The sequence below is a fragment of the Mya arenaria genome, chromosome 5 (assembly GCF_026914265.1).
Source record: "Mya arenaria isolate MELC-2E11 chromosome 5, ASM2691426v1".
Taxonomy (NCBI): domain Eukaryota; kingdom Metazoa; phylum Mollusca; class Bivalvia; order Myida; family Myidae; genus Mya; species Mya arenaria.
Genome location: NC_069126.1, coordinates 2,539,256 through 2,555,819, shown reverse-complemented (window position 1 = coordinate 2,555,819; position 16,564 = coordinate 2,539,256). Strand labels below are relative to the sequence as shown.

At 34.7% G+C, this 16,564-nt stretch overlaps 1 protein-coding gene across 3 annotated transcripts in view; it reads right to left on the bottom strand.

Moving 5' to 3' along the window:
- Window positions 1-16,564, bottom strand: part of LOC128234605 (roundabout homolog 2-like) — a 137,436-nt gene that overhangs the window by 109,543 nt on the left and 11,329 nt on the right. For all 3 annotated transcript variants that reach the window (XM_052948925.1, XM_052948927.1, XM_052948926.1), the window contains exon 2: window positions 301-390. The gene's annotated coding sequence lies outside the window, so the exon portion shown is untranslated. The remainder of the gene's footprint in view (window positions 1-300; window positions 391-16,564) is intronic.

Sequence of the window (16,564 nt, the reverse complement as noted above, 5' to 3'; positions counted from 1 at the left end):
CCAGTCTACCTGAAAAACATTCTCAAGTATGATATGCACAGCAGTGGCAGGATTTCAATTGTTAAAAAGAAAGAAAAAAACATCAATATCAAATAACCTTAGATATATAAAAAAGTCTGATTATCTTGAAATCAGTCTGACCAAGATGAATCAGTCAAATGTTATCATATATTGTTCAAGTTGCTCTTTTCCGATTGTGCATGTTTTTAAAAAAAAAATCATTGTTAATTAACCATTTGACATTAATAATATGTTACACAATAATGTCAAGAATACCAGAATACCCCTAAGGAAACCAACCTGCTTAGCTTGTTTACCACTGGACCAAACCCTGGTCACCCACGAGAATTGGCAGCAAACCCTTGGTGAGCACTAGACAAATAATCGAACCTGAAAGACATGATGAAATATTCAATTTAAAGTTTATTGGCAATCAACATAATATTCTTTTGGCAATTCACAAAATATAACAACTATATGGCAAAGACAATACATACATAATCATTATCAAAGGAGTATATATGCACACACTCATGCACGCACGCTACTTTTGCACATACTGATAATGTATTCTCTGCGTTAATATATGCAGATAGTAGGCACGGTTATCCAGGTTAAAATTATTGACAATATTACCAGACCAAGACTATTTATATAACTAACTAATGAAATATGCCATGCGTTATTATTACACGTGTTACTAACATATATAGCTCTATGTTTAACAAGTACTAAGTGCATAAGCAAGTCTGGTTTATTCCTGACTTTCAGCCAGTACTTAACTCCTCATTCTTTGCATAACAATCATAGGGAAAAGTTCCAAGTTCGCCCAAGACTGCAACCTTAGATGTCTGAGGTTTTTACGCGAAGCACATTTTTACAGAATTTCATAATTATGCAATAGGTCGATCTCTTTAAGGTCGTAAATACCCCATACTTCAGAACCATCTAATAGAATATTGGTCGCACAAGAGAATCAAACAAAGACATATTTGTTTTCACATTAAATGCTTCTTTACTAAAAATAGATGGCAAATGGTTATAAGCCTTTAAAACCTGTTCATTTAGAATTTTGACACGATTTCACATATTACCAATTTAAGTAAGATTAACTCCTAAATAACAACAATTATCAACAACCTGAACTTCTTCGTTTTTCAAATATGCAAACTTTGGTTTTATAAAGAGCAATAGTTGCAGACAACACTATATATCACGCCTACAATATGAATGATGCAATGCTATTGGTCCAGAGGCCATGCGGTGACCCCATATTTGTCCATATTGGGTCACCATTTAAATCTCTATATTGTACCAAAATGGCGTCTATTTTCTGATATCAATGAATAAATGAACCATTTCCCAGATTGTATTGGGGTCTTGATCAATGTTAAGGGGTTGTCGACTTGATATAAATTTTATAGTGTTAGAAGGTGACCCAGTATAGGGCGCAGGAAACCATATTCGGATTCGAGCTTCGTTCTCACCTGATATGGTTTCTTTTGCCTCGTATATCCCATATCAGGTTACTTACTAGCCCGGAACTTATCATATGGTCTTGTTATATCAAATTACTGACATTCGTAACCTTAAAATATATTGGGACAATTAAATGATAGGTTGACTATTTCGTGTCTTACCGTATAAGTTAAAAGGCTTAATCAGTAGGTGACCCAATATGGGATATACGAGGCAATGGAAACCATATTATTTTTAAATACGGGTCACCTTCTAGCCCAGTAACGTATACATCTCATAGACAACCTGTTAACATGTTTAAATGAATCATTTTTTCATCAGAATATTCATTGGAATCAGAAAATAGACACCATTTTGGTACAATATAAATTTGGTGACCCAATATGGAACAATATGGGGTCACGCTGGACCAACGGTCTTGTATCATTAATGCTGGCGGTGTGATATCTCTTCACATCCTTCAGATTGCAACTGTGAGGACGTTTAAACTGAACTATTATACAGCACTGATGGAAAAATAGGACTGCTTGACAGCTGGGCCAATATTCACTGAAGACTTGAGTAGTAATTGAGTATTGAGTTTGTGAATAAAGACCTTCATTTCAATGTTTAAATTTTATTTGGAGAGCAATAATGGTAAACCTTGCAAAATATGTTGCAAATGTCATGTTAAACAATTATTTACACATTCTCTGTCAAACCGAAGTGTTTAAATATGTATTTTATGACATCTAAGAGTCTGAGTCTCAATATGTTATTGAATATTGGTCCAGTAAATTTGAACTGCTATCAAAAGAGAGGAATATTACTGCCAAGGGAAAAAAATTACAAAATCATGATTTCTAACATTGATCTTAATATTGGATTATATATATAGTATCTTACGATTGATTTATCTATCTTTTATTTCAATTTCCAATGAGATATATTTTAAACAAATAGTTTTATTGGAATTATTATTATTGGAATTAATTATTATTATTTATTGGAATTTAATTGATATATTTATTTCAACCCTTCTCTTTTTTCATTTGCCAACAATAAAAGATCTATGATTTTTCTCAAGTGGTTATATCAGTCTTACTATGATCATACCCAATTAATAACAAAATCATAGTATAATAAATCACAAAATCAACATTTAAACCAGAAATATTTGGACAATTGAATGAAATATGCATGGACTGAAATGACAGCTGATTTGTCATTGGATGCATATGAGGCAGGTCATCTACTGGTCATACCTAATCTTCATGTCAAGTTTGATGACCATAGGTCCGGGAATTGTTGAGTTATCACTCGGACAAGCTTTGGTCTTCCAACAGACCGACCGACATGTGCAAAGCAATTATATAACCCCTCTGCTTCGAAGGGGGGCATAATTAAACTAGATGTTCACTGAAAACTGATACTTCAACTCATGCATTTAGTGACATATAAATTTCTACTGTCTACTATATAAGAAAATAAAATATGGACAATCAGAAAACCTTTTTTCAGCTTACAGTCACACTGACCTTGACCTTTGACCCACTGACCTCAAAATCAATAGGGTTCATCTGCTGGTCATGACCAATAAGCCTACCTAGTATGAGGTCCCTGGGTCAAAGCGTTCTCAAGTTATTGATCGGAAACCGTTTTTCATGTTAAGGTCACACTGACCTTGACCTTTGACCCACTGACCTCAAAATCAATAGGGTTCATCTGCTGGTCATGACCAATACACCTACCAAGTATGAGGTTCCTGGGTCAAAACGTTCTCAAGTTATTGATCGGAAACCGTTTTTCATGTAAAGGTCACACTGACCTTGACCTTTGACCCACTGACCTCAAAATCAATAGGGTTCATCTGCTGGTGATGACCAATACACATACCAAGTATGAGGTTCCTGGGTCAAAGCGTTCTCAAGTTATTGATCGGAAACCGTTTTTCATGTAAAGGTCACACTGACCTTGACCTTTGACCCACTGACCTCAAAATCAATAGGGTTCATCTGCTGGTGATGACCAATACACATACCAAGTATGAGGTCCCTCGGTCAAAGCGTTCTCAAGTTATTGATCGGAAACCATTTGGTATTCCTACCGACCGACCGACCGACAGACAGACAGACCGACCGACCGACCGACCGACATGTGCAAAACAATATACCCCACTTTTTTCAAAAGGGGGCATAAAAATATCTTCTGTCATAGATTGTGCTTGCCCCCCTAGACATATATACAAAGATGTTCAAATGAACACTTTTTATACTATAAATCAAAGTACTTTGAAATTTAAATTGAGAGTTTTTGTGACACCCTGTGCATTACCCAACCAACATTTATCATTCACACACCCTCCAATTAAATTAAAATAATTTTTCCTAGGCTAGTAGTTAACTGTAAGTAATGATAACTTCAATACAGAGTTTTTCCTCAACCAAATATTTGTACACGTAAGACTGTCACTCTCTGAAATTATAATCTTTTTTCATGTTTTTGTATTATCGATAGTATTTACTGTGAAAAAAATGTTTCCTTTAATTACATTGAACGGTTTATGATATAATTATATCAGCTAAAAAGATGAATCAATACAATTTAGACAATTATCATAACAATATGTCAACATTGAAATATAAACAAAATCTTGAATGTTCAATTTCGATTTTCAAAAAAATACATAATTCTGAATTGAGATATGGCACTTGGTGTAATTACATTATATATTCAGGAACTAGAAATGTTGAATCAATAAAAAAGGAATTTTAATTTCTAAATAAGATTTTAGAATACAAGTATATAATTTTATTATCTGAAGGGTAATCATACACTTCAATTTAATGTAAATACAACAGAAAATCAACAGAGAGGTGTCAGAAATCCACAAGAAACCTTGAAATATTTCAATATTTAACTAAAAGATTGAACCCATTGGCGTCACTCATGCTTGACTCTCATTTATTATATTCATTTTTAAACATTTGGGCGAAAAAATAAACCAATCATCTGTAAAGTATAATCATAACAAATATTTGGAGTTCAATAACAACTTTAAGTTTTTGAGGAATACTAAGTCAGATTCTAAATTCTTAAAGTGACACTCTTATTCAATACCAATGCATACACATGTATAACAAACATACATTTTGACTGATAAAACTTTAACTATTTACTAAATAATACATTTATGGAAAATATCAATTACTGATAACAAAATTGTAATCGTGAATTTAATAGCTGAAAACGCAAAAATGTTAAATGATTGGTGAATGCTAAAATATCTATGCTGTGATCCACTACAATCTCATAAGGTAGAAATACCGTGCTTGATGCACATTTCTTTCAAATTTAACCCACTATCCTTCATAAAAACCATTGTGTTTGACATTTATTCATCCTTTTTGGAATATTAAAACAATAGTATTAATTGTGGTAAATCTTATGTGGGAGTAAAAGTGCATTTTTAAGTTTTTATGGTATAATGGTTGAAATAAATTTTAAACCAATAATTGAATGACAGTAACTTTAAATTATTTGTCGTTTAGCTTTCATTATTTTATGTACCTTACAATGGCAGTACTTACAGATTAAATCCTCAATGTACTGGTCGTGAATATTGAAGATGTAATTTTAGAGTTTGTCCAATTATAGTATGTGAATTATGGGTATCATTTAACCAGATTAAACGGAATTTGCACTGGAAATATAACAGTGCTCTTGGAAGTGCACGGGAAATTCTCGTATACGACCATGAATAATAAGTAATTGACAAAAATACTTCAAATACAAATACCAACTTCATAGTTCTCCATAAACTATTTCATGTTCAGTGAAAGATATAATGACTAGAAGTCAATAAGGCAGGGCTTTGTCAGCAAAAACAAATTTTCAACTATTATAAACATTATCACTTATTTGAAGGTCTTTTTAAAAACTAATCATTTGTCTGGCTGCACAAGACTTTAACAATTAATTTTCATATAGACCTCCAAATAAACAATTATCTACACTTAAATTAAAGACCAAACATCCGAGAACACCATAAAGGGAAGGACAACTCATCCAAATTTCACAGTTGGTCAAGGGACATAGATGCACAATTATTAGAGCCATAACATGTATACTAAGTTTCATGTGAATAATTAAATGTTTTATCGCATAATGACTAAGGATTGAAGTTATACCAATGTATAATGAATTTTTCTGAAGAAAAATATACTCAAGAAATATTTTAAAACAAATATCTTAAATTTAAACATTTACATTTTTGAAAGGCTTGAATGGAATTAAAATATTTAAATGAATTTCTTATTATTTTGCTCCAAGGGATTTTCAAAAACCCACAGTCAATTTCCTCTCAAGTCAATTTTAGAAAGTTTTCAAATCTTATTAGACCTCCTTCCAATACAAATTAGGAAATGGGAACCTTGAATTATGGTTTACAGCTATAACGTAAACCATGTTTTCCAGTGACAGCACAAGCCAATTTTACTGAAATGGCAGTTTTTTCAGTTCTTTGCTAAACGAGGAAGACAGATGGGTAAATGAAGAAAATTATGATACACCAATCCTAAGGAGACAAGAGAAATATTTCCGTATCCACGGTCGCGTGCACTGATTGTGTTAAAACAAGGTTTATACGTTGTCCAGCCGATTGAAACAATCAGATTACCCAGAGTTCATTTGCATAATTAAATATGAAAACAGCTGACTGAGTCCTGCTCGCTGTTAACCAGTCTCCATAAAAATCTAATAACCAACACCGAAGCCAGCTTATTGTCACCGAGGCAAGCACATTGTCACCGACAAATGCAAAACAATCATTATTTTAGCGAAGAATGCTTTTTGGAGCTATTTTATTTTCCATATTACATCTAATTCACAAAGGGAGCTAATAATAATTTAGATTATTCCCGAGGCTAAGAACAACTTGTAACTCAATGACCAATGGCTACTAGAGCAATTGAGAGGGAATTAGCGGAACATGACAAAATGCAGACATTGTCACATGTAATCTGAGAAAAGAAGCTGCTATCTTTGACAGTGTACTAATTGTATTCATGTCTGGAAGATCGGTAGAATGACAATCAGAGCTACTGCGGTAGAGATTATACACCAAACATGGTCACAACCTTCAAGGGATGACATGCCTCAAAGCTACTGCGGTAGAGATTATACACCAAACATGGTCACCACCTTCAAGGGATGACATGCCAAAGGCTGCATCTGTCAATGTCACTGGGAATCCTAGAATAATAATGATAAAAGTTGTACCAGAATAAAAACTTTGAAGGAAGATACGGGTAGAAACAGTTTAATTACCAAACTAAGGTAGCACTGTATTTGCCACAATGGCAAATACGGGCTTGCACTGGTTACATTTCCAACACCCGAGTCAATCACAATTGTTTTGCATTATGTTTTGATAAAGTGCGCAAGTCTGCATAGACTCTGCCTGTGGCCAAGCCAAGCCTGAATAAAACTATGTTATAGATAAATGCCGTATATCAATGTTTCCGGGTAATGTTGTATATCAATGTTTCAGGGCAATGCTGTAGGGCAATGTTGTACATCATGTTGTAGGGCAATGTTGTATATCATGTTGTAGAGCAATGTTGTACATCATGTTGTAGGGCAATGTTGTATATCATGTTGTAGGGCCATGCTGTACATCATGTTGTAGGGCAATGTTGTATATCATGTTGTAGGGCAATGTTGTATATCATGTTGTAGGGCAATGTTGTATATCATGTTGTAGGGCAATGTTGTATATCATGTTGTAGGGCAATGTTGTAGATCATGTTGTAGGGCTATGGTGTACATAATGTTGTAGGCAATGTTGTACATCATGTTGTAGGGCAATGTTGTACATCATGTTGTAGGGCAATGTTGTATATCAGTGTTTCAGGGCAATGTTGTATATCAATGTTTCAGGGCAATGTTGTATATCAATGTTTCAAGGCAATGCTGTAGGGCAATGTTGTACATCATGTTGTAGGGCAATGTTGTATATCATGTTGTAGAGCAATGTTGTACATCATGTTGTAGGGCATTGTTGTATATCATATTGCAGGACAATGTTGTATATCATGTTGTAGGGCAATGTTGTATATCAGTGTTTCAGGGCAATGTAGTATATCAATGTTTCAGGGCAATGTTGTATATCAATGTTTCAGGGCAATGCTGTAGGGCAATGTTGTACATCATGTTGTAGGGCAATGTTGTATATCATGTTGTAGAGCAATGTTGTACATCATGTTGTAGGGCATTGTTGTATATCATATTGCAGGGCAATGTTGTATATCAGTATTCAGGGCAATGTTGTATATCAGTGTTTCATGGCAATGTTGTATATCAGTGTTTCAGGGCAATGCTGTAGGGCGATTGTGTATATCAGTGCTTCAGGGCAATAATGTATGGCAATGTTGTATATCAGTGTTTCAGGGCAATGCTGTAGGGCAATTGTGTATATCAGTGCTTCAGGGCAATGCTGTAGGGCAATGTTGTATATCAGTGTTTCAGGGCAATGTTGTATATCAGTGTTTCAGGGCAATGCTGTAGGGCAATGTTATATATCAGTGTTTCAGGGCAATGTTGTTATCAATGTGTCAGGGCAATGTTTTATATCAATGTTTCAGGGCAATGCTGTACATCATGTTGTAGGGCAATGGTGTATATCAATGTTTTAGGGCAATGTTGTATATCAGTGTTTCAGGGCAATGCTGTACATCATGTTGTAGGGCAATGGTGTATATCAATGTTTCAGGGCAATGTTGTATATCAGTGTTTCAGGGCAATGGTGTATATTATGTTGTAGGGCAATGGTGTATAGCAATGTTTCAGGGCAATGTTGTATATCATGTAGAAGGGTAATGTTTTCAGGGCAATGTTGTATATCATGTAGAAGGGTAATGTTTTCAGGGTTTTGTTGTATATACTGTTGTAGGGCAATGTTATATATCAATGTTGTATATTGTGTTGTAGGGGAATCTTGTATATCAATGTTTCAGGGCAATCTTGTATATCAATGTTGTATGGCAATCTTGTATATCAATGGTGTAGAGCAATCTTGTATATCAATGGTGTATGGCAATCTTGTATATCAATGGCGTATGGCAATCTTGTATATCAATGGTGTATGGCAATCTTGTATATCAATGTTGTATGGCAATCTTGTATATCAATGGTGTAGAGCAATCTTGTATATCAATGTTGTAGAGCAATCTTGTATATCAATGTTGTATGGCAATCTTGTATATCAATGTTGTATGGCAATCTTGTATATCAATGTTGTAGAGCAATCTTGTATATCAATGTTGTATGGCAATCTTGTATATCAATGTTGTAGAGCAATCTTGTATATCAATGTTGTATGGCAATCTTGTATATCAATGTTGTAGAGCAATCTTGTATATCAATGTTGTAGAGCAATCTTGTATATCAATGTTGTAGAGCAATCTTGTATATCAATGTTGTATGGCAATCTTGTATATCAATGTTGTATGGCAATCTTGTATATCAATGTTGTAGAGCAATCTTGTATATCAATGTTGTATGGCAATCTTGTATATCAATGTTGTAGAGCAATCTTGTATATCAATGTTGTATGGCAATCTTGTATATCAATGTTGTAGAGCAATCTTGTATATCAATGTTGTATGGCAATCTTGTATATCAATGTTGTAGAGCAATCTTGTATATCAATGTTGTATGGCAATCTTGTATATCAATGTTGTAGAGCAATCTTGTATATCAATGTTGTATGGCAATCTTGTATATCAATGTTGTAGAGCAATCTTGTATATCAATGTTGTATGGCAATCTTGTATATCAATGTTGTAGAGCAATCTTGTATATCAATGTTGTATGGCAATCTTGTATATCAATGTTGTAGAGCAATCTTGTATATCAATGTTGTAGAGCAATCTTGTATATCAATGTTGTAGAGCAATCTTGTATATCAATGTTGTATGGCAATCTTGTATATCAATGGTGTAGAGCAATCTTGTATATCAATGGTGTAGAGCAATCTTGTATATCAATGTTGTATGGCAATCTTGTATATCAATGGCGTATGGCAATCTTGTATATCAATGGTGTATGGCAATCTTGTATATCAATGGTGTATGGCAATCTTGTATATCAATGGCGTATGGCAATCTTGTATATCAATGTTGTATGGCAATCTTGTATATCAATGTTGTATGGCAATCTTGTATATCAATGTTGTAGGGCAATCTTGTATATCAATGTTGTAGAGCAATCTTGTATATCAATGTTGTAGGGCAATCTTGTATATCAATGGTGTAGAGCAATCTTGTATATCAATGTTGTATGGCAATCTTGTATATCAATGGCGTATGGCAATCTTGTATATCAATGGTGTATGGCAATCTTGTATATCAATGGTGTATGGCAATCTTGTATATCAATGGCGTATGGCAATCTTGTATATCAATGTTGTATGGCAATCTTGTATATCAATGTTGTATGGCAATCTTGTATATCAATGTTGTAGGGCAATCTTGTATATCAATGTTGTAGAGCAATCTTGTATATCAATGTTGTAGGGCAATCTTGTATATCAATGGTGTATGGCAATCTTGTATATCAATGGTGTATGGCAATCTTGTATATCAATGGCGTATGGCAATCTTGTATATCAATGTTGTATGGCAATCTTGTATATCAATGTTGTATGGCAATCTTGTATATCAATGTTGTATGGCAATCTTGTAAATCAATGTTGTAGGACAATCTTGTATATCAGTGTTGTATGACAATCTTGTAAATCAATGTTGTAGGACAATCTTGTATATCAGTGTTGTATGACAATCTTGTATATCAATGTTGTAGGGGAATCTTGTATATCAATGTTGTAGGGCAATCTTGTATATCAATGTTGTAGGGGAATCTTGTATATCAATGTTGTATGGCAATCTTGTAAATCAATGTTGTAGGACAATCTTGTATATCAGTGTTGTATGGCAATCTTGTAAATCAATGTTGTAGGACAATCTTGTATATCAATGTTGTAGGACAATCTTGTATATCAATGTTGTATGGCAATCTTGTAAATCAATGTTGTAGGACAATCTTGTATATCAATGGTGTATGGCAATCTTGTATATCAATGGTGTATGGCAATCTTGTATATCAATGTTGTATGACAATCTTGTATATCAATGGTGTATGGCAATCTTGTATATCAGTGTTGTATGGCAATCTTGTATATCAATGGTGTATGGCAATCTTGTATATCAATGGTGTAGAGCAATCTTGTATATCAATGGTGTATGGCAATCTTGTATATCAATGGTGTATGGCAATCTTGTATATCAATGGTGTATGGCAATCTTGTATATCAATGGTGTATGGCAATCTTGTATATCAATGGTGTATGGCAATCTTGTATATCAATGTTGTATGACAATCTTGTATATCAATGGTGTATGGCAATCTTGTATATCAATGTTGTATGGCAATCTTGTATATCAATGGTGTATGGCAATCTTGTATATCAGTGTTGTATGACAATCTTGTATATCAATGTTGTAGGGGAATCTTGTATATCAATGTTGTAGGGCAATCTTGTATATCAATGTTGTAGGGGAATCTTGTATATCAATGTTGTATGACAATCTTGTATATCAATGTTGTATGGCAATCTTGTATATCAATGTTGTATGGCAATCTTGTAAATCAATGTTGTAGGACAATGTTGTATATCAGTGTTGTATGGCAATCTTGTATATCAATGTTGTATGGCAATCTTGTATATCAGTGTTGTATGGCAATCTTGTATATCAATGTTGTATGGCAATCTTGTAAATCAATGTTGTAGGGCAATCTGGTATAATATACATCAATATCAATGGTGTATATCAATGTAGTAGGGCAATCTTGTATATCAATGTAGTAGGGCAATCTTGTATATCAATGTTGTAGGGCAATTTTGTATATCACTGGTGTAGGGCAATCTTGTATATCAATGTATGTATTTCTTCAGACCTTGCGGTCAAGGATAACCCGTGAAAGTGCAAGCACTTATTTCCAACGGGGTCCTTTGTTTTTTTGCTGAAGGGACAGCACGCTGAAGAGACAGTGGTGGGATACAAGGAAGTCCGGGTGCGATACCCTAGCTCTTTTTCGAAGAGACCCCTTGGTTCTTTTACGTGCTCGGTGTAAAGCACCGATACACGGGGTACAACTTTCCTGGGTTAAACCAGTACTGAGTACACCACTTTTCCAAGCACTACCCTTTAAATGGCAAGCGCCAGGCAAGGGAGCTACTTGTACCAATTTTTAACGTCTTTTGGTATGACGCGGCCAGGGATCGAACCCACGACCTCCCGCTCCGTAGGCGGACGCTTAACCACTAGGCCACGGAGACGGTACAATGTAGTAGGGCAATCTTGTAAATCAATGTTGTAGGGCAATCTTGTAAATCAATGGTGTAGGGCAATCTTGTGTATCAATGTTGTAGGGCAATCTTGTATATCAATGTTGTAGGGCAATCTTGTAAATCAATGTTGTAGGGCAATCTTGTATATCAATGTTGTAGGGCAATTTGTATAATATCCATCAATATCAATGGTGTATATCAATGCTGCATGAATCATTTCCGCCGCTCTCTCTCTTGTTCATCTGATGTTTCTTTAACAGAAACTGAAAGGACGTGATTGACAATATCTAGAATACATTGACAATATCTAGAATACATTGCACTTTCACACTTATTTCTTTGATCATGGTCTTATATCAACAAAATTTAATGATTTCATTTCATTCCATGCTCTCTCTGCTTTAGATAATTCAAACATTACAACATGATCTTTGGAAATAAATAATGGATGTGCAGTTTTTGCCTTTCATAGGAACAAATATACCACCTGCACTGCCATTCTTAGTCTATAATGAAGAAATGGTATTGACTTACACCTGAAGTATAAGGTGGTTGCAGACACTTCCATTGATTAAATTTACACAATCTATTAATAATGATCAAAGCCTAAGCTATTTGAATCTTCCTTAAGACTCATTTTTGATGTCCGATATTTGATCGAAGATCATTCAAACCAATTATTACCATAATCAGATCAGCAGAGCTTAACATCTCATCTTCCAAGTGTTTCCAACTATTAAGCATCCTGATGCCTTTACACTATTGTGTCCCTTATTAGCCATAAGTGGGCAACACAGGGCCGTGGCTGGTCCCAATTAGCCAACAGCAAGTCGAAATTTGCCCAAAGTCTTCTGGTAGGGTCCTTGACCCTTGACGGGCCTTGCAGGCATACAGCCCAATCAATATAATGAAGGGACAACCCATCTGTTATCATAATTCATCTGCATTTTGATGGAGAATTTATCAGCTTGCTAAAGAGGTTTATGCAGTTTTAAAAGATGTCCTGTACATTTTATACTGTAAAAAAATGAGATATTAATATGATGGTGAATCATAAAATGAAGTTTTAAGCAAACAGTTATAAAAACTAAACCTATAAAAAAGAGTTTAATTTGCCTTGGCAATTAAGAATCCGGTGGAACATAAATGTTTTTCATTTTATGCAGAGTTATGGGTACTGCTATCTTTCTGTCATTGATGTGCCGTAATTTGGATGTGTTTCAAAACATTTATTTTTAGAGGACTGAATAACAGTCAATGCAGCTCATCTTGGACATAGTATGTTCCAGCCTTTGAGTATTTCTTTTACCAGTCTTTCCACATAGGAAACTTTGAAAAAACAAGTGAGTTAATCTGAAAATGTCAATTAGAGATCCCTCCAATCATGCTGTGAAAAATTATCATGTGATACACACAGCAATAGTAACTAAACTTCCCTCTGAAAAAAACACACTAACTTAATTTTAGTTAGAAAAAAAAACATGTAGTTCACTCCAGAGGGAATTTCATTTTCAAATAATGACTCAACCCACTATTAAGCAGAGAAAATACACAAAACATCCCCATCCCTCACTTGAAAGGTCTGTGGCTGTTTGGATCTTGTTGCCCACACTTGACAGGCCTTTAGCTGTTGGGAGCTTGTAACCCCACACTTGTAAGGTCTATAGCTGTTGGGAGCTTGTGACCCCACACTTGACAGACATGTAGCTGTTGGGAGCTTGTACCCCACACTTGACAGGCCTTTAGCTTGTGGGAGCTTATAACTCCACACTTGACAGGCCTGTAACTGTTGGGAGCTTATAACCCCTACACTTGACAGACCAGTAGCTATTTTAATCATGAAGACTACACTTGACAGACCTGTATCTGTTTTGATCATGTACACTACAATTGACAGACCTGTAGCTGTTTGGATCATGTAGACTACACCTGCCAGGCCTGTAGCTGTTTTGATCATGTACACTACACTTGACAGACCTGTAGCTGTTTGAATCATGTAGACTACACTTGACAGACCAGTAGCTGTTTTAATCATGAAGACTACACTTGACAGACCTGTAGCAGTTGCATCATGTAGACTACACTTGACAGGCATGTAGCTGTTTTAATCATGGAGACTACACTTGACAGACCTGTAGCAGTTGCATCATGTAGACTACACTTGACAGGCATGTAGCTGTTTTAATCATGGAGACTACACTTGACAGACCTGTAGCAGTTGCATCATGTAGACTACACTTGACAGGCCTGTAGCTGTTTGGATCATGCAGACTACACTTGAAAGACCTGTAGCTGTTTGGATCATGTAGACTACACTTGACAGGCCTGTAGCTGTTTGGATCATGTAGACTACACTTGACAGGCATGTAGCTGTTTGGATCATTCAGACTACACTTGAAAGACCTGTAGCTGTTTGGATCATGTAGACTACACTTGACAGGCCTGTAGCTGTTTGGAGTTGTACTGTTTGACCTTGTTACTTCCAAACTAAACAGCCCTGTAGCTGTTTGGAGTTGTACTGTTTGACCTTGTTACTCCAAACTTAACAGCCCTGTAGCTGTTTGGAGCTTGTACTGTTTGACCTTGTTACTCCAAACTTAACAGCCCTGTAGCTGTTTGGAGCTTGTACTGTTTGACCTTGTTACTCCAAACTAAACAGCCCTGTAGCTGTTTGGAGTTGTACTGTTTGACCTTGTTACTCCAAACTAAACAGCCCTGTAGATGTTTGGAGCTTACTTTCAGTACTGTTTGAGCTTGTTAGCCCAATCTTTACATGCCCTTAGCTCACGTTAACAGCTTGAAACCATTTAAAGTCTTCCCTTTAGCTCATTTTTCATCAAATATGAGCTAATTACTTCTATAATGTCTATTTGCTTAATAAAAAGCTCGCTCTCTGACATTTAATACATTGAAGAGCCCATAAAGAACACCTTCTTCAAAGACAAGGGAATTCTTGCCTCCAGGAATGATTATGTCATCCCATTACAGAGAAAATTTAAACCCAGGCCTGTCTTTGATCTTATGGAGCCGTTGCAATTTCCTACAAAATTGCAATAGTCGGTCCTGGTAACAAAAAAATATAACAAATACATATGGCAGGGCATGAAAACATCAAAATTCCAGTATTGTTCCTTGGACAGTTTCCATATGAATGATAGTCCTGCCACATTCAATGTTATATACATTCTATTTGTAATTGACTGAAGTCTGTGCACATGTAACCATGTTTTATATGTATGTATGATATATTTAACCATTAACCATGGACCTTGTAACATTTTGCCATCATGATAATAAATACGTAGAATCTTGAATTTTGCATATAAAGGGCCACAACTCTGAATTGGGTAAGCTCAAAATAAATACTATAGAACTATATATGCAATGTTCAATAATGTCTGGTAGTTCAGTGCAACTGAAATTGGGCATCATGCACTCTCTTGAAAGGCAACTTGATTCTTAAAGTGACACTCTTATTCAATACCAATGCATACACATGTATAACAAACATATATTTTGAGTGATAAACCTTTAACTACTTACTTAATAATGCATTTAAATTTGAGTATGAAAATATTAATTACTGATAACATGATTGTAACCGTGTTTATAATAGCTGCATGAAAACTCAAAAATATTAAATGATTGGTGAATGCTTAAAAAGATTTACTGTGATCTACTATAATCTAAAATGGTAGAAATACTGTGTTTTATGCATATTTCTTTCAAATTAAAATAGGTATCCTTCATTAGAACCTTTTTTTTACATTTATTCATCCTTTTTGGAATAATAAAACAATAGTATTAATTGTAGTAAATCTTATGTGGGATTAAAAGTGCATCTTTAAACAAGCTAGGACATGTTAAACTATTTAAACAATATCTGTCACAGAATAACTTCTTTCAGTTTGCATAAGATTGAAATTTAAGTAGTTTAAATTAACTGTAAAAATAAACGGAGTTATTCTTATTCATAAAAATAAATACAATTCAGCCCGAATTCACCTCAATGAATTAAACTCTCCGCTACCTCTCTTGCAAAAATGACATAACATCAGTTTTCAAACGGAATGTGAAAATTATGCCAACACGCATGCAACAAGGCCCACTGCAACATGCTTGAAACCTTTAATTAAGACAAATATCTGACATGTGCCCCAATCAACCATTTCCCCCAAACATTCAACTCTTCCAATGGATCATCCTCGCAACCAAACAGCTACATAATTAAGGAAAAAAGAGTTTTAAATCAAATCTTGGCTTCTGATAATCTATCTCTCACTTTGCTTTGAAGTATGCATCCATGTTTCCTTGTTAATCACATAAGACAGATGGTGTTACAAAATTGGTGTTTTGACTTGTGAACATGTAATCTTATTAAATGTGGTGTAAATTAGAGGAAATTGGAAACAGGTGAATTCCAAAATATCAAAATAATATAAAGTCAGTATGAACTCTATGATGCAACCATTACTTGCCAAGAAATGCACATGAAAGAAAGTAGAAACACAATGTGGACACATAAAGCAAGTCTGATACATTATAAAAATATAATGGGCTTAATGGAATGACAGCATGAAATGCTTGAGAATGCAGAAAGTTTTGAAATAAAAGCCAAACTTAAAGAACTGTAAATGTTTACTCAACAAATTTGACCAATCTTAAAATATATTACACCAGCCAAAAATGTACAGG